Here is a 19,991-nt window from a genome sequence, read left to right as displayed (position 1 = left end):
TGGCAGAATAGACTCAGAGGAAAGGCTATAATTTTCCTTGTTCTTTGGCTGTGTTGTGTGAGTTGGTTTACCGAGGAGGACTACAATAGAATGTTTCAGTGCGGAAGGCCACTTTTAAGGCAGGCAAGACCACTTTTATACATTTTAACTTTGATTCGTCTAATGGATGGATAGAAATATATATTGTGCAGTACCGCATATATTCCATTGGTGAGGCCCTTTAGCAGTGAAAGTTGTCACTCTTGTCCATTTTCTGCCAGTTTTTTTGTTTTGCTTTTGTTTTTTAACATTTAACATGGATAACACATAAATGCATATTTTAATAATAAAGTAAAAAAAAAAAAAGGCTAAATTGCACTTGTTGTTTGTCAGTTTTATTTGAGGGAAGAATAGTGCTCTGAGTCCAGTGTCCAGGGTAACGTGGCTTTTATTAGTCAGTGCTGAGCAGAGTGGGCGCTAGATGTTACCTGTCCACTGTGCAGCCCAGCTGTTTACTCAGCTGTAGGGCCTCTGTCTCCAGTGTAAGGGCAAAAGGAGCAGGTCACTAAATATTTCATTTCCCAAGTAAAACATGCTTGCCCTTGTCAGGTGAAAAAAAGAGAGAGAGAAACATATCACAGTGATGAATGTGCAATCAGGCTGATTAACTCATTATTAGTTGTCCAAAGGATCCACTGAAGGAAATGAGGGCAAGAATGAAATAGGTTGTTTATATGTCTCGTAGTCAGAGCTATGGATGTGATGTGAGGAAGAGGCCTCCATGAACTTTTACCTCTTCTAGTTAGTGATGGGAAGTTGAATTATGTCTCTCAGTCATGGCGTTTCTTCCCTCTATTAGGGTCTTGCGTTTTCCCGTCATATTTTTTTTTTCATTCAAAGTACAAACCACTAGCAGTAATACATATGGACTCTAAATTTAAATTGGGGGAAAATATCCCTCACAGAGGACTCATCTTTCTGTCGGCTTCTGCCATAACTTTATCCTTATTCCTTCTCTTATTTTCTTGGCTCTTTTTTTTACCAGCAGATGGTGCTGCAATCTCTTCGCACTGCATCTACACACACTGACGCTCTCCCGATCTTCCACAGAAACCGCACCACACTTTTAAAAAGGCAAGGGGGTGGTGTATGGGGGGAGTCCAGCCTAGTTCCTGAGTTTAGTCAAATGTTTGTTGAAATAAGTGGAGATTTCCTGGTTTTCTTTTTGGAGGAAAAAAAATGAAAGAAACAAAGTTTCTTTATAGGATGAGCTCAGGGTGTTTTGCAATTACCCTTACTTGTGCTTGAGCGCTTTTTTCCCCTTGTTGAGTAGGAGCAGACAATGTTTTCCATTCCAGTTTCTTCTTACAGTTGCAGAGTGGGTGCCGATGGGCGCAGTGTTTACTGGTGAGCCAAATATCACAGCTAGAATGGATGGTGGAAGGCATTATGGACGTAAGTAAGAGCAGCACTAACATTTGCCTTTATACGTGGACTGAGAGGGTGGTGAGAGATTTCTTCTAAATAGGTTAATAATTAACCTTCTGAGCATCTGCCAGGCCCGTGATGTTGTTGGGGTTTTTTTGTTTTTTTTTTCATTGAAGAATTCGTTATGTCAATATCATAGCTGAGTATATTTAAAGTATTTAATTTATTCTTCCATTTTTTTTTAACCTGTGCTTGTTTTAGTTATTTCTATGATTATTATTCAACCACTATTTTTTGTAGAACACCTGTGACTTGTCACACGGACAACATTTGCTTTTCACACCATTAGGAGAGGTGTAGACTGACCAGGAGAAGAGAGGTGTGTATACGCGAGTGTGTGTGTGCGTGTGTGTGCATGCGTGTGTGTGCAGTGAGTTTGGGGGGCAGAGGTGGGGGACTGTAAAGTGTAAGCTATTGAAAGGAGGAATGTGAGAGAGCATTATTGCCCGCACTTCATGTGAATGGAAAAGGGGTTAAAGAAATGACAGCGTACAGTGGGTGGTAGGGCCTCAGTGCAGCCTGGGAGGAAATGGAATGAGAAAGTGCAGTCAGGCAAACCACTCATTCACCATGACAAATGGGAGAGGCCTAGGCCAAGGGGATACCTGATACCCCACGGTGGGCTCTGTGCACCTGCCTGGGCTCCATGTGCACCAAAGTGGAAATAAAGCTCAGCCACTTGTAGCAGCACACCTCCACTGTTTACAGAATTAGATAATAATAAAAGTTATACTGAGAATAATATAATTTATATAAACAATTCATGCAAATCAGATATGATTTCAGTTTAAGGCTGTGATTTTTATTATTTATTCCGTATAGTTAGTTACATGAATTACTATTCATGCCGTTGTGAATAATAATAGGAATAATATTATAGACAGCATGTGATGAACTAAAAATACATTTCACAATAAGCCAAAATTATCATAAAGTGTTTCATAAAGTCCTTTTTTCTAATTAATTTAAAATATCTATTGCATTTGAAATGAACTGTACTAAAATTATTAACAAACAAAAAAAATGTACTCATCAAATTAGTTGTACATATTGATAATAAGACAAAAAATGTCTGAAATACTTTTGACATCATCATCAACGATCTATTTCACAGTGGAAACATGGTTTATTTATGTCACCGTGTTCTTCTGATGTTTCCACAGTTTCAGACTATCTGTATTGATACAACATTGAGTACATAAAAACAATAATTATGAAGCAATATGAAGACGTCTAGTCTAGTAGTTTGTTAGGTTAATTTTTACTTCAGAATGTGCAAACTGAAGTTTTCGGTTTAGTTATAGTTACACGCTTTTGAATATATTTTTCATATAGTTTAGTATATGGGCCCACAGATTGTTTAAAAAAAAATATTAGATTGAAATTATGAGCCGAAAAAGTCAAACCTCACAAAATCAACCAAATCCTCATCCAAAAGCATTAATATAGTTTCAAGGGGTTAATGAGTTTTTCAACAGGAATGTCACAAGTTGCATGTCATGAGGTTCTAAATTAGGGCATATATCAAATTTCAGAGGAATATTAAATCTTTGAGACCTGTTCAGAATTAGAGGAATACTGCTATAATCCAATTGTGTATGAGGACAGAGCAAGACGCATACTTATACAGCGCAGAAGCAGTCTTCTGTTTAGAAGTGGTACAGAAAGTGTAGTCTGCCTCAGAGCTGCTACTTTTCCTAGAGCGTCCAGGAAGGATTACTGACCATTCCCTATGCAGAGAGATGAGCTGTGGTCACTCCAACAGCAGTCAGTCTACAGCGTCAGGGTGCAATGCAGCATGCTATGAAAATACTCAATCTTGTCTCCCACTTCAGTGTTTAGATTGGGCTGTGAAATGACTGCAGGCTGACAGGAGTAGGACTCGGGGAGGAGGATAATAATTTTATTTCTTTCTCTTTTTTTCTCCAACCAAACGTGAATCATTTGATAAGTTTAAAAATATCCCATCTGCCAAAAAAAGAGAAAACATTATAAAAATTTTCTTTAAACATTTGGGGCAAAGACGGATGTGAAGTGAAAGAGCTCTCCCTAGAACAACTGTTTTCTATTTCAAACTACACTTATCACACACAAACCGTTGCAAATGAACAGTGAAGAACAGCAGAATATTGTCATGCGTTTTCACTTGTTTTAGTTAATGCGATCACTGGCTAAGCTATGTAAATTGTAAGTGAGCTTAACCATTAACGTACTGTAAAGCATCAGTTTTGTTACTATGGTTACTTGTAGGCAAATAACAGGCTAAAATCTAATGACCACAGATGATGTGGCCCAATGACTGAACTGTTTTCTACTGTATTTTTAACTGAAAGTAACTAAAGTCCTTTTTCAACAATCGCCATAATTGAAATGTTATAACAATATATAAAAACAGTAATAACTTAATCAGTTAATGCAGCTCTTGATAGTAACCTTCTCAGTGTGTTTTGGAAATTGTTTGGTCAGCTTCTTGGTCAGTGTTTTAATATGAGTACATTAAGTTATGTCTGTCAGTATTTCCAACAGCTGCAGCACAGAACAGGAAGAGCACAATTCATCAGCTTCAGTAAATATACCTTCCGCGTGTAAGAGCTAGAAGAAAAACATGGTTGTGATTATTTATTTTTCATTTCAGCTTCCTTCCCTTTAGCATCAAGGTGCTACCTCAGAATGATGCGGTGTTTTTTGTTTAAAAAAAGAGGCTGTGTGTATTTTTTCTTTATAATTTCAATATATTTTTAAGCGTCTTTGCTAACTTTAAAGCTTTTCTGTGTCCCGGGATTGTTACAACTCTTCCAGCACACTGACTCATCAGTAAATAGTGTTCTACCAGATTTGTGTGTTAGAGCTCCTTGTGTATGCGTGACTTTCCTTAGATCACTGTCCTCCACAGCCAGACATTCATATGATGTTGGTTTTAGAATACTCTTACAGTGGTTTTCAACGTGTTTGCGATTTTTAAAAATATATACTTTGTTTTCTTTTGGTTATGCATAGCCTCGCTATTTTAGTAATATATTGTATTTATATGCATTTACCATAAAGCTAGCAGTGAGCATGTTTTTATTCCTGTGCAAAGCATCTGGGTTAATCTCATATTAGTCAAGAAGGATCATTCTCACAAACAGTCTTAGACTTGTTTCACAGAACTATGCTCTAAATTAAATGCACGGCGTCAGTGGATTAGTGTGTATCGCTTTAGAAATCCAGTAATAAGAAGAAGCTAAAAATTAATTGCTGTTTTGTTTTCTTTCTTTTTGAAAAAATATTAACATACTTGAAAAAAGCACTGCAAAGCGCGTTGAATTCCTAGATTTCACAGCTTGTACGATTGCATGCAGAACATTTGATTGATGACTATGGCAGCTTTTACAATTTATCGTCATACAGTTTGTGTGTTATTTAATTTTTAATTTCAAATTTTCACTGGAGGGTTTATGCTATTAAACTTAACATTTAGATTTTACAACCCTCACTTTGTGCTCTAAAAGTTTACCATGGCTCGTCTTGTCTCCTGATATTTACTTTCTATATATAGAGTGCTGATGTTATTTGGTGGTCCTGTGGTTCGTATTATTCAGCTAGACATTCCTCCCCCGATCACATACGGTGCATCTTGTAGTTCCACTGTTTTACTTTCATGCAGACATGTATTTATTTGAGGAGGAGCAGCGGGTAGCAGGGACATCTGTTGCATTAATGTCCAACAGAATAAACAGTATGTTTTGAATTACTGTAAGAATTGACCTTAGAATAAGCCTTATCTTATGTATAAATCATAGTAAGTTCAATATGCTTTGTAAGTAGATTAGTTCATCTGGAGTCCCCCTCCCTCTTCCCCATAGACAGAGTGTCTCAGCAATGAGGGCCTAGAGATGTAATCCAGATTCATAATCCAATGATTCTTACAAGCTGTTTTGTGTTGTTAAATACTGGGTATTTGTGTTGATTTAATATCATTCTAATCTTCTTTAAACTGCCAGTTGCTGTCTGGTTCATCGCCATCTTGTTTATTGCTTGCTCTCTAGACTTGACTGTAGGCTGGAAGGTCAAATCGGATGAGGCCAGTGGACTTCGGGGATGGTGCTGAATAACCGATGTGTTTGCTGATGAGGATTTTGACCATTTTCAAAAATAAAAACATTTTTAAATAATATTTAGTTTTGTTTCTTTCAGAAAGTCTTGTGTGAACACCTTCTATTTATATTTAGTGACAGTAATTTCTCCAGCCTGAAAAATTTCCTCTTGTTTCTTTCAAACCTTAATGTTTTTAAAAGAGCAGCGACTTCATTTTCATTTCCCCGTCACAACACTGTATTTAATAATTAGAATTCCTTAGAAAAGCTTAATTAAATTAAAAATATAAATATGTATGGGAAAAATACTTTCTAAAATTTGACATTTACATTATTTTAATTTATCTGGATAATATAAAAAAATATATAAATTATTATTAAGATTTTACTTACATAATGTAAAACATTTTTAAAGCATGAAGGTTAACAGGTGGAACTTTCATGTGTGTTTTGTTTTTGTGGCATTAAACATAATGTGAATATAAAGCTTATTACTTATATAACGTAGCTTGTTGACTTCAGTCCAACAGGTGGTTCTGAGAATTTCAAATAATAGGTGCTTACTGTCAGCAGCCTTTTGAAGTAATCGAGTTCTTATAACGCTTAGTCTGATTATAGTCCATGATATTGTTATTTAGTTTTATTGTACATGTAAGTGGATTCTACTCCCACAAGGTTTTCTCAGCGCTCTGACTTGCATGTCCAATATTATTAGTTGCTATGAGTTCAGCCTGCGCAAATCTGTTAATGCATAAGACCATAAGAGCTTCTTATGTTCCAAGCCAGGTCAGAGTGAAGACACATCAGATTAATATTTGATCATGCAGAAGGGCCCTTAATCAGATTTGCTTATTCCCTTAGCTGAGTGCTCTGCAGCAATTATCATAATTGTTGCGCTAAACATGCTTGTCTTTACGGCTAGCGGTTGGACGTGAGCGTATGCTGTGAGAGGGGGATTCCAGTACCAAACCCAATTAGTGCAGGATGGATGGATGGGCATGCCGAGGGAGATGGAGGATATAGAGAAGAGGAAGGGGAGGGCCATGGGCAGGGATGCTGGTCCAGCTCACAGTGACATAGCCCAGGGCAGCACAGTTAACTCCAGCCACCTGGAGCTCTTCAGGACAGGCTCTCCCCATGCTGTAATCTGCCCTCAGCATTGCCACCAGCGCCTGCTGATACGAGGGAAATTAGAGATGCACCAGGAAAATGGCAATTTCAGTCTACAAGTGTCTATTCAGTTGCAAAACTCAAAGATTTTCTGTGCCGACAGAGTTCTCAAACTTCATAGTATTTTTTTTTCCACAAACGGAAGTCACATTAATATTAATACTGAAAGTGTGTATAATAAACCAGGGGAATATAGGCTTTAGTTTGCATTTGAGGAAATACCAGTACATGTCTGCTTATTAGGACCCAAGAGGCTCATTCAGTTACCCGTATAAGTTTATGCTGAATTACTGAGATTTTATACAGAAACATATGTGATAGGAAGATGTAGATATACAGTAACATTCATAGATATTATCTATCAAAATACATTAAGAACAATGTGACCAGATTTCCAGTAACTTTTCTGAGATATGTGGTTTATTCAACACTGATGGAAGCAACTACATTGATATTCATGTAAATATATGAAGGATTTTTTTGTAATTTAAGTAAAAACAATAAATTAAAGATAAAAAAAAACAATTTTCATGACTATGTTAACCATACAACATATTTTTGAATAATAAGTTTAAGGAACCTACTACCTGAAGCTGAATGAAAAGGGGTTTGTAAAGGAATTGATGCAACTTTGTTAAATGTTTTACAACATGTCGTTTTATAAAACTCCCTGCATTTATTTTTGGTTCAAAATGAATACCTGATCACAATGATCACAACAACTTTCAAAGTATTTACAGAATATATTTCTTTGGTGGTATTCCTGATGTTTTGCTGAATGTGTAAAGACCTTTTCGATGGAAGACATTTGTGACTCAAATCCTGTTCTCGTTTAAGCAAAACCAATAAAAAATACCAAAGCAGAACTCTGCTCTGTGTCATTTTGATTGCTGTTTCCTGAATATTCTGTCAACCAACCAAATTGTCATAAATGTGTCTGTTAAATGAATGAGCGCGTGGACCAGTTCTGTCTGTATGAAAGTCATCTATCCTGCTGGAGGCATGGCACTGCACAAAGAAACACTAGGAGAGATGGTCCCCCATTAATCTATGTTGACTGGGTGGAAATTGCATCTTTGTAATGAGTATTAGGTGTGCATCTACATGAATTAAAGCTGAATGAGCCCCTGATTGATCACCTCGTCCCAAATGACGCTGCTTCCATGATCATTATTGTTTAAAAGTGACTAAATCATATCGGGATGATTAAAAGTCTCTGCTCAGAGGGGAGGGGAGATAAAGTAAAGGCACAATGTCTGAGAAATTGCGCTTTCATCCCCAAATTCTGTTTATATAGTTGTGGTTATTTCTGCTAAAGTTCTGGTTGTATTGTCAGAAAGGAGCATGCAACTGAAATAAAGTCAAAGGATTTAAAAAGTAGAGGAAGGAAATTTGACAGATATTGTTTTTGTGGGATTTCAGGACACTACACTACTGATATTTAAACATTTGTAGCTCAAACTGTCATAATAGAGGGCCTTGATAAATGTCAGTGGGAATTATTTATTATGACATGACTATTTATATTAAGTCAGACAATCCACACCAGCTGCAGTTTAGTACCTCGATCACTCCGTATAACAATGATAATAATACAGTACAGACTTGACTGGACCATAAGAAAGGACTGACCCACATCTGCAAGAAGTGTTCATGTAACAACCTTCTTCTCATTTCAGATGTCACACATTTAGCTTTAATGGGATGATATTATTTTTTTCTGCAACCTGACCACATAAAAGATCTGCGAAGGTAAAAAGAGTGCAAAGGCAATGTTTGAAGTCGGGGCCAAAAAGTCCAGGTGTTTTTACAGGCATTGTGGCATTTATGTGATCTAAACTATATGTCTGGAGTCGCCTACACAAAAGTGCTAGACATCCCTGCCAGGTATTCACTTACTTCATAAAGAACATTCAACTGTGGGCAGCTGATTTGCTGGAGTTTGGGTCTCAGCCATATAAACTTGACTGTTTGGACTCCCACTTGACTCTGGCATTTTGTAGAAAAAAGGGCCCCACACATTCAGCAACAGGAGAGACCACACTGAGAATTGAAATGTTCACACGCATTCTGCACTTTTACATTTTGTAATCTTTACATTTGATACATTTATAGGGAACCTGTTATTGTCGTAAGTATAATGAAACTCGGATTTTTGTTTGGCACATGTGTGAAAATAACAGCTTTTTTGGAAAAATCCTCCTTAAGATAAAAAGCAGACCTTGTCACCTTCTATCGTGACATATTTACTGTACCTGGACACACTAATGTTCCTCTGTAATGTCTTTCTGGTAATTATGCTGCCAAGCACCCTGTTGGGGTAATTATACTAAAAACACCCTCATTAGCAGCATCAAGATGTAAACCCCCAGAAGCCTCACTATCTTTCCCCTTGTGCACCCTTGGAAGGCAAGTTATTGGTCCAACTCCACTTCATTCTTAACTTTCTGCTTGTTGCAGTACATAGCAGGATCATATCGCTGCTTTTCACCCTGGTTGCACTGCATATGTTGTATTGAATCTGCACCATGGCCATGAATCGTGTTTCTTCACTAGCTGCAAGTAATACTGTCCTATGGTGTTCATTAAACTGGTCTAAAAGGCATGGACAGCCTGATTTTCTCACAAGGTTGTTGTGGCTGTGTAGCAATTGGTTTAAATGAAGAATGCTTCCAAAGCTTACACACAAGCACGTCAGAGCTGTTTTCAATAATGTGACTTAATTAAAACTTAATTGCTTGAAGTTCTGTAGAGCAGTGCACCGTAAATATCAGTACCAACAGGGTTTCGCTTTGCCCAAAAAGGCTTTGCTGAAATTTGTACAGAGAAATTGCTTAAATTGCAAACCATTTGGGGGTTGGACATAAAGAGCGGTAACTGAAAATATAGTGGTAAGTTTTCCTGTGCTCATACAAAATGGACATACTACTTACCATAACAAACCAGCAAAGAAATTATAAGTCTCGAGCTGTGCATTGTCTGGCAATTTGCTCTTTTTAAATTATTCAGAGGCAGGGCTTTTTTATGTCAGCAACTGTGTGTTTTTCAGTGACAAAGCTAGCCTCGCCTAACAGTTTCACTGCGTCTGCCGTTTTATGACTGACATAGCAATAAGCAGATTGTCCAGATATTTATGCCATCTGCAGGCAGGAGAGATAATTAAAGTATATAAATTAATCAACTGCAATTAATTAGAGGCTTTATGTTCACAGCAGTACATCTTTGCATGTATAATTTATATTTATTGATTTGTTTGGTTTCATTAGCCTATAAGATAACAGTGCAAATGCATTAGAGGGGAAAATGCACAATTAGCATGCGGTAAGGGCTGCCGGTAATTGATAGATCAGCGAGCACTGCCTGCAGATATAAAGCTGTGTAAACTGTCATAAGCAGTTACAATCGATGACTGATATTTCGCGCCATATCTCGCGCTTGATTAATGATGTTTTTGAAAGCGGCCCCCCCACTTAATGGGACCCTGATAGGCATGCAGAATTTACTGTTTAATCAGGGGAAAGAATTTATTGCGGTCCAGATCCTGTGTCGTTGCTGGTGGAAATGTATGATTGGTCTCTGTAAGTGCTATGCTGATGTTATTTGGTCCCGTCAGCAGCCAATATGGCTGGGCATTAAGAGCTTTGTGCTTTCCAGTTGATTTTTCATTGACTGTGCTGCCATCGTTCATCACTGGCTGGTTTCCCTTCTGCAAGGCTGGGAGGAGAGCAAGTTGGGAAGTCAATAGCAAGTAACGTATTCACAGCATTCCAGCATTTCCGACAGTGCTAACGGTGTGTAAACTACACTCAAAATGAAAGACACTTGCTTAGTTCCCTGATAATGATGCTGTAATCATCTTGAGTTGCAGAGCAGAAAGTTAATACTTTTGGCATTTTGTGTGACTGCATTTTTCTGTTGTATATATCCTGCTGAAGTGCATATCCAGGTATGTATTCTGTTGGGAGTGGGATTGTGGAGGTTGAGTGTGAACAGAGACATCATAGGTGTAATCCCATGTCTATAGCATTCATGAAACAATAATACTGTAAAGGAAACACAAGTCATCTGAGTCGGTAGCTCCTCCTTCGTGCGGAAGACATTTTGAAGATGTTGTCATTACATGTTGCGTCAATGATAATTCATGTGGCTCTTGCAATATAATTACTGCGAATAGGATGTGGGGTTTATGGGCACCACATGTTGCTGTCTGGGAACAGCTTCTGTGTAGTTTTGATTATGTTGAGGTGGAACGCTTTCTCTGTCTTGCTTTCTGTTAGGTCAAATCAAATACCAACAATATTTTGGGGCAAGGCCTTCATATGTGTATAACTGATTAAAGACTGTAGGTATATATAGTATAGTGTATAGTATAGTTCGACAGTGTCTTTCACGAGCTGTGTCCTACACCTGGGTTCCAGACGTACATTCATTTTTGCCCTGTGTCTCAGACAATTTCCTCCCCTTATGTCACTGTAAATACTCACAGAGACACCGCCCCCTGTTTAAGGTTGCAGATATGTGCAGTAGAAGGGGGAGAAGCGATTTGCCTTCTGGTGATGTGCTCCATATTAGGATCTTACTTTACACCTGCTGGTATCTTCTCTCATTTCCCAGCCTTAGGGCAGCTCCTGAGATTTGTTTAAGATTATTCTTTGGAAAATTCACCAAAGAGCTCACTCTATGTACCTTTCATTATAGTTGCTTTGACTTGGCCTGCTTGCTTATATGAATGTATGCTCTCTTGCCCTCTATGGCAAAAGAATGATGGGAAACTCTAAGTAATGCAAAAAGGTCTGTTGTCTGAAAAGAAACAGTAAGAGAAACCTTTTGACCTTTCTCACCTCCTTCATCCTGGACCCACAACCGAGTTAACAGCTGGAGATGGTTGAGGCCTGCTTTCTTCTCTCATGTTGCTTTAGGAGAAGGTAGAGAGGTAGGCCGCTTGATAGCAGAGCCATATTGACACGGCCAGATCGTTGTGGCCTTAAACCCACAACAGACTATCTGATATCCTTCTAAGAGATCCCCAGAGGGTGAAAGCTTCCATTTTTCTCAACTTGTGTATAAGTAAACTGCAGGACCTGGCTGGGAGGTCAAATCAATCTCTGCTATTTATTACACAGAAATGTGACACTCCATCTTAAATACTCCCATCCAAAGTGATTTAGCCTCGTGTCTGCATTGTGTCTGCAGAGTGTGTGCTAGTGTGTGTACGTGTGCATGCCAGTGAGACGGAGAGAACTGAATTTTACGACCATTGTGCCAAATTGTCTTTTTTCTCAGACTCGTCTCTTGTAAACAAAGATGGGTTAATATGCTCTTTGAAGACAGTTTTATGTAAAGCTTTTAGCCCTGGTGTATGTATCATATTTACTGTAAGTACACTTCAAACAAAAAGGCAGGCTAATGCAATGAGAATGAGTAAAGATTGTAGTCATGCACAGGTCAACGCTTGAACGCGGCGCCTAAATATGATCACTATCGCATGCTAGTTCAGCACACTTTGATGCTTGTTCAGGTTATGTCTGTATTAAACTGTTCAAACAGTGCAGGAAAATAGGACAGTGACACAGTCATTAGCCCCTAAAGGGGGATGCAATCCTATTTCTGTGGGAAGCGGAGCTCTGTTTACTGCGTGACAATGTGATATTGTGTGGCTCATGCTGTCTTAATTGGAAACAGTCTCACCCCACAAAAGGTGCATAAGACCCCTGATTTTGTGAGGCAATCTCATCCCTCCCCTTTCCCACCCCCATATCCCCCTCCCACCTCCTCCTTCCCTCTGAAGGGAACCCCCTGAAGCATTTCCTTAATCCTCCGGAAGATCATGCTCTCCCACTAAATATGGTACCTGTGGACAAACAATGGATTTTTCCATAATAATAAGTTGAAGATTTCATTATGAGTGGCTAATGGATGGACAGGTCTGGGTCTGAGCAGATACACGGAGAAGCATCCGTTTGATCAGCAGCATGGGGTTAATCCATGGTAAGAAATAAGGGAGGTTTAGAGGGGGGTGGAGGGTACTATTGAGCTGGGCTGAATTTACAGCCGAGAGGGCTCAGTAAAAGGATGATTTTTAGAGCCTCTCGCTGCGTATTGAAGGGGAGACTGTCTGACAAGTCATCAATGCACCCCGGCGCTGTACTAAACTAATGAAAGCTGCATTTGATCTTCTTCGAAGAGGTTCAATACCTCTCCTGCTATTATTTAAGTCCTCAGCTTCACCCAAACCTGTTTTCAGATCTACAGAAATCATTAAATTGCACAGTGAAGTAAACTGTGTTTGTAAGTATTGGATGAGGAGGAAATATCTAAACTGCTTATAATGTATCCCTGTTGATTGCATCCACTAGACACTTCCTGACTTGTTTAATGCCTGTCTAAGTCTTTTTGCTCTGCTGTCTTCAGCTAAAATTAGCAACTGTTTACATCTTAAATTACTTTTATTGAATTTACAAATCTTATACATCACATGGGCAACTTTTTTTCATGCATTTAAACTTTTACTGTTTTTGTAAGTACTTTGTTTGGTCATCTTGTGTGGTCTGATCACTTAATTTTTTTTCCATTGTACTTACTGGACTTGAATGTGAACCAGTCCATAGGACAGCATGTGATGCATATTATAGGCATCAAAATCAAATTGGTGTTACCAAATTATAGCTATAACAGTGAGATGTGGTGCCAGCCATATTCTTTTCTCATTGAACTAAAATAAAAAAATAAAGACTGCTTGTTGAATTTAAATTCATGTTCAAAAGTTAAGGGCCACCCCGACTGCACTTGAGAGGCATGCACGGTGAAAGATTTGGTCTGAGCCTGTGCCAAGGAACAGGGCATGTGTCATCTGCTAACATCAATGATGGGGCTGCACCGCAAGCAAAACAGCCCATCCTCGCACTTGAACTGCAGTGATTCAAGGTTATGTTAACTGAAACATGTTGAAGTAATAATATAAACACTGTGATAAACCAGCAGTTGGAAGATTTCAGTAATAAATCTGGCCAGAGGGGGCCTTACTGAAATTTGTGATGACATCAAGTGGTTGTTAGTGTAAAAGTCTCCCATTATGCATCTGTTCTGCATCTATTCAGCGTTCATCCTGCAGCAGCATTAAAGGTTTTATTTTTACTGTGTGTTGCATAAATAAATAAATAGGTCATTAATACAGCAAATAGGTTATTAAATAGTTATAAATTGTAAGCCAGACTTAAAGGTCTTCAATTTTCCAAAACTCAAGTATTGTTATAAAAATTAATAATAAATAAATAAATAACATGAAAAAAGTGGAATTTTTTTAATTAACCCAAAACAATATCAAAGCATCATTAATGTAATTTCAGCCTTTGCTGTGCATTCTGAAATCGCAGATTTACTTTTGCAGTCGCTGACAAAATATAAGATAATCATTTATTTTTTCATTTACTGACTTTGTGAGCTTTTCAAAATTTTATATTCTTTTGACAGAATAATTTAAAAGCACAAGTAATCTGAAACTGTGGATAGCCTATGAGTTTAAGTGTCACCCCCTAATTTTCCCTAACAGTTGTGTTTGGTAGGTTGAAACAGAAGCCATGCGTGTCATGAGAGAGAAAGAAAAAGGTAGTTCAAGAGACTGATGAATGATGAATAGTTGAGCCAGTTAGAGAAGACTGTGAGAAAGAGGAAAGTACAGCTGAATTCTCACCAGGCAGAGCGAGAGGGAGCGAGAAGAATAAAGAGCAGAGAGAGATGCATGGCAGAAGAGAGAGCTGCTGGGGATAGGCCTGCTAATCCTCACATATATATTCTCCTAATTAATCCTGATTACCACTTTTTAATCGGCCTGCTCAGGCTGCCCCAGAATAAAGTGACACTTCCTAATGAATTAAATCTGCAATTTACAATTGGTGCACTATTCCCTCCGTTGGTTTTTTCAGCCTCCCGTATTGGTCCCGTGTGGGAGCCTCCAGTCTGTCAGTGGCGTGTGGTCTCACTCCACACTAGTTAACTGCTAAATGCTTGGGTCACACCTGCACCCTTTTATGGGGTCTGGCAAATCAGTGGGGTTACTGTTGTGAAGGGAATGATCAGTCCAGCCGCCCCTGCTGTAAAATACATGCAAGACACAGACCTTAATATTCAAGAGTGGCTGTTTTATTTGCACATGGTTATTAGGATAGAAGTATTTTTACCTTGTACTCATCTAAAGCTTTATTTTCCACCAAATCTCCTGATCACTTCTGATATCATAACATCTCCACAGTGTAGTGATTTGCACATTCGCCTAACAAGTGCAAGATTCCGTGTTTGATCCCAGGATCGGAAAACTGGTGTAAAAGTCTGCCAAATAAATCATGTAGAGCTGCCCACGGTGTGACCTCTTGTGAATCAGGGAGCAGCTGAAAGTGGCTCCTAACATATAATGGGCTCACACCAGTAGGACTGTTCATATGTTCTGGGGGTATATACAAAATGCACCAAGCAAACATAATATGTATGAGAGATTACGGATACATTGGAAATTGGTGTAAAATGGGAAACCAGAGAACTTCTGGTGTCCATTAGAGACCACTCATTGGTTGGAGTACACCCATCATTGAGCTCAACCTTCATTTTCATTCCAACTGCACAGCTATGAAGTTTCCATGTCTTGTACAGCTGTGACTGTGTTGCATTGACAAAATTAAAACCAACTTTATGGAAATACACCACTCTTTTTTACACACACATAAATAAACGAAACAGCAACCTTTCTGTTGCTGCTGGCAAAGAGTCGAGGTTGATCACTCAAACTTGATACCAGTCTAGTGTTTAATACAATGAAATGTGTTTTTAGGTGGAGAAAAGGTAAACAGATAGATTGCTGACCTTGCCTTTTACTTCCGGGTCAGCAGCACCTGGTGGCCAAGCAGTTTGAGAGCACCACCATAATGAAGTCTGTCCCCCTGCGGTCGGACCCTCTGCCTCCCTCATTTAAAGGGTCCATCCCTGGGAGATGGGATCCTGTGAAGCAGTGATTGTTTCCACGATTAGGTGGGCAGAGTGGTGGAGCCGTGCTGGTGGATCCCGCCCATGGATTCACTCCCTCCACACTGCCGAGGCTGAAAAACAATAGCCAGCTGTCGCCCGCTGGCTGATGTGCTTTTGATCAGCCAAATGAAGGCTGCTGGCATTTCTTATGGCGTGGAGATTGCTTATCGATCTATATCAAAATATTCATGCTAATCCGGGGCAGCGGAGACTATTTTCAAGCCGGGTTAGCAATCAGAGCTGCCGTGCTGTCTGGAGCAATTCGCTGAGCTGGGAAGTCTAATCAGCTCAGGGTCCTGCAGTCAAATGCACTTTGCCGTTTAAATTTGGACCCCTGACATTGATGGAGGAGTCCAGAGAAAGGTGTTGACAAACCAAATTGTTTGTTCCAGCACTATTTTGCTAGAGATCAAGTCCAGAGTAATGTGCAGTGAATTTGTTCATTACTAGCTGGGCTTGGAGAGAAGAGGGCTGAGGTTTCACCCTCTTTCCAGTAGAGAAGGACTAGTGTTTCATGGTTGGAGGGTTAGGGGGGAGTTTGATGGTGATGGTGAGTGTATTCCTGCATTTTTGTTGTGTTTGAATGATAGCCACGATACATGATATGCATGTATTGTTTTTGGTGAATGGTTTGGGAGCGTTAAGAAGGTTGAAAGCTCTTAGAAAAAAGTCATGTGGTTTTATTTGGAATTCCTGGACCACTGCGGCCTGTCACATTTTTGCCATTTCCACAGATATGTATTGTAGGTGCACAAAAATGTCATGAAAAGGATAAAAGAAATGAAAAGCTGAATTGAAATGGACTCCAGAAATATGATTTGTGCTGTAGAAGCAATACAAAATGTATTTAATTGTTGTATGACCAAATCCAATTCATTACTTATATGTAAAAATAAAAACATTAACGCGTAAATCCTGTTGAGGGTGTGTGTGTAGCTTCCTTGATCACAGATTATGTTTTCTTACTTCCTCTGGCAAAAGCCCCTCCTCTGTCCAGTGACGCAGAGCATTCTAAATCTGTCCCAGTACGTTAATACTGTCATGCAATTATTGTGCAAAGAAATCTGTGAAGAAAAAGCATTGCCAGAATGGAGAGATTATCCTGCTGGAGGGTTGAAGGGCTAATGTCTTGCCATATGGCCCAGATTGTAATGTGCAGTGTCCTGCTTCAGGGTCAATCATACATCAAGTATTAGTGTCAGGTGGGGATTAATGCTTAATGTTCCCTCACCTCCGACATAGCACACTGTACTCTACCTGGCTTTGGTTACTGCAGTACATGATGTATTTCTTGGTCTAGGTAGTAGTGAGAGAAAAATGAGGAGTTTTGTTGATGTCAGATAGCTTTGTTTTTTTTTAAAGCCCAAAAGTATCTGATCTTTGCTATACTTGTTATTACACTTGCTATTATACGTTAATAATGTTTTTATTAAATCTTTTGGGCCAAGAAAACCTTCCTTTCTCGTCTTTTTCTTTTTTAACAGCCTGTCTGAGATCATTTTTCTTCTTGTGTGGCTAGTGTTGCAGAAACCACCGATTAGTGCGATTATTGCTGTTGTTGACTGATGCAGGGCCATACATTCTGACAGTGGGTGATTTAGCCCACACTTATGGCATAATGTTGCACACACTGCAGCCAGGAATGTTTCTGTGTGCATAATCAAGATTTACTTTTTGGCTTCCATGCTGATATTTAGTTTATATGGATTGTTATTATTTATCCAATATAATCTGATCATATGCACAGCAAAAAGGAAGCTGTAATTTGATGCAGAGTACAGCTAGTAATGCATAACCATATATTATTTGATTATTGCTGCTGTTAAAAGCATCTTAGTTTCTCCTCAAGGCATTTCTCTGTCACATTTTAACAAATCTGTATACTGTATTTTTGTAAGACAGTAATTTCTATGGATCTTGCAATTACCTTAGATGACCTGGTGTCCCCAGCCAGCCTTTGTCACCAGGTAGATTGTTAAGCCAGGTCCTCGCAAAGGACATTAACCTAGATGACTGTATAAGAAATTAACCTCATAATCTCTTTTTGAGTGATTAGAACTAATGGATTCCATTGACACGAGCACCTCAGCATATGAATCCTCTCAAAACAAAGTGGCAAACACAAATGTAGATGGGGCCAAAATATATTGTGCATTGCAACCTTGAAAATCATTGTGATGGAGTGGGTTGCTTACGGGAGTGGGGGTGTGACATGACAAGGTGAGATGTTTCAGTGTGTGAGCGTCTGCGTGTGTGTGTGTGTGTGTGCGTGCACGTGTGTGTGAGAGGTTCACATATGTCAGACGGCAGGATGTAAGGTGCAGGTGTCGCCAGGCTTTGGTGCTGCCTGTCACCTTGTGAATAAACAGCAGTTGTTCGTCGGGAAAGGCAGGACTGATTCATGTGAGAATGGCGGAACATGGCAGATGGATGTACTTTTTCATATGTGTAAATAGTCGCAGCTAGCTATTAACATACCTCTGTGCAGATGGCAAACTGTAATAAAGTACAGGCGATAAAACAAGCCTCCTCGTCGATGGCTGACGCCCAGCCGATGTTTGTTCATTTTTACATACAGTGCAATATGTTCTGTAGCACAAGGGCACAATAACTACTGGGGATATTTAGGAGTGCTTGTTGTTCCTGAATAGTAAACAGTTTTAATGTTGCAGTAAAAGCAGCTTGATCTGCTTTGGTTTCACATACCAGAAGTTGAAAACTTAATTTTGTATTCTAAATGCACTTTGTTCTTCTACATCATATTTGATCATTTGAAAGATTTATAAATGATAATAAACTCCCCATTGAATTTTTTTTGTCTTATTCAATGCTCTAACTTGAGGACTGGGTTGTATCTCGTCATGTGAATAGAGTCAGAACTACCTAGAGGAGGAGCAGCAGGAGAAGTGGTTGCATGTTGGATCACGGGTGTAAGCTGATGTCGGAGCCACTCTGGCCCACAGCTGGTTCCCCTCCAACTAGATGATCTGCTCCTTCCTGACTCCAGAGACCAGAGGAAGAGGCTGAAAAATCCAGACAGAGAGTGAGAGCAACAGAGACAGACGAGTAGAAGGGGGTAGAGAAACAGTCGGGAAGGGGGAGTGTGAGCAAGAGAAAAAGTGGGTGTGTGTGGCGTCAGCATCCAGATGCACCACAGCCACTCGGTGAAGTCGTGTGTGTTTGCGGAGGGCGTGTATGCGTTCGTGGAGCCCAAGGACTTGTTGTCTGGCTGCTGCTGGTTGTGGCAGCCAGCTGTCAGGGGAGCTCAGGGAGAGAGAGGAGGCCAGGTGAAAGGAGGGCCAGCGGCAGACGAGGACTGGAGCCAGCGCTCGCTCACTCCAAATGAATGGTGACAAGAGCGCGAGAGCCATTGATCCACTGGTCACAGCATCCCTAAGGCTGCAACCTAATGTGCTGAAAAAAGAAACATCAGCCCTAGTTGGGGCTCTGGGAGAGAGGCAGCCATCATCAGATGAAACACACCTTACATGCAGATGATCAATAGCAAAAAAGAATGTGGAGGTGGTCATTCAATATGTTTGCACCCATTCTGGACAAAGTCAGAAGAAGAAATATAGTTGTTAATTCCACAGTTACATATAAAGTTAGATGAGTGAATGCAGCGTAATTTTATTCTGAGCGATCACACTTCTTTGCACGTTCTGTTACTTGATAGTTGCAGCCTGCAGTAGATAGTACAGCTTTTAGATCCTGACTCAGTCTGTTTCAAACAAATTAAATATACAACAGTTCGTTTGCTAAGCCAACCATTGTGTAAAAATTACCTCAGAGAAGTGTTATTCATTAAATGTGTAACATTGATAGTAATTTTCTTGCAAGGTGTGGGAAGGATTTGTTTTTTTTCAGTCCCTCACTGATAACATTTGAGGTGAAACTTACCATCACACGTATCTTTGACTTGTAGCCATTTCCTAAGATTTTCCACAGACTTTGTTTGAATAATGCCTCTGAGCTACAGTACATGTGTTAGGAGTTAACAAGCAAATATTCACCAAAAATGAAACAGAGGAAGCCCAAGACACTCTGCAAACAGCATGCAAACATAAAACATTACATTTAACCCAAGTGTTGTTAGAAAAGTGCAGTTCCCATTATTGTTTATCACTAGGGGTAATTACCTGCTGTGGTGCACCTGGTTTTGCACTATTCATTTGTCATGAAAGAAAAATTACATGAATAAAAAAAGCATTTCCTACAATTAGATTCCAGCAGGACCACATTAAAATTCATCACTTACTAACT

General features: G+C 39.4%; 1 long non-coding RNA gene across 1 annotated transcript; it reads left to right on the top strand.

The window, feature by feature from the left end:
• Window positions 1-1,145: 1,145 nt before the first annotated feature.
• LOC146678270 (uncharacterized) lies at window positions 1,146-5,838 on the top strand. Its single transcript, XR_014912228.1, has 3 exons — window positions 1,146-1,434; window positions 1,708-1,786; window positions 5,496-5,838. It is a non-coding gene; the product is annotated as an uncharacterized LOC146678270 (long non-coding RNA).
• The last annotated feature ends 14,153 nt before the right edge of the window (window positions 5,839-19,991 follow it).

The sequence above is a fragment of the Rhamphochromis longiceps genome, linkage group LG1 (genome assembly GCF_057381845.1).
Source record: "Rhamphochromis longiceps isolate RC_006_pf linkage group LG1, R_longiceps_female_GT1.1, whole genome shotgun sequence".
NCBI classification, from domain to species: Eukaryota; Metazoa; Chordata; class Actinopteri; order Cichliformes; family Cichlidae; genus Rhamphochromis; species Rhamphochromis longiceps.
Note: the sequence above shows the minus strand (reverse complement) of the source record. Positions and strands in the feature narration are given on the sequence as shown.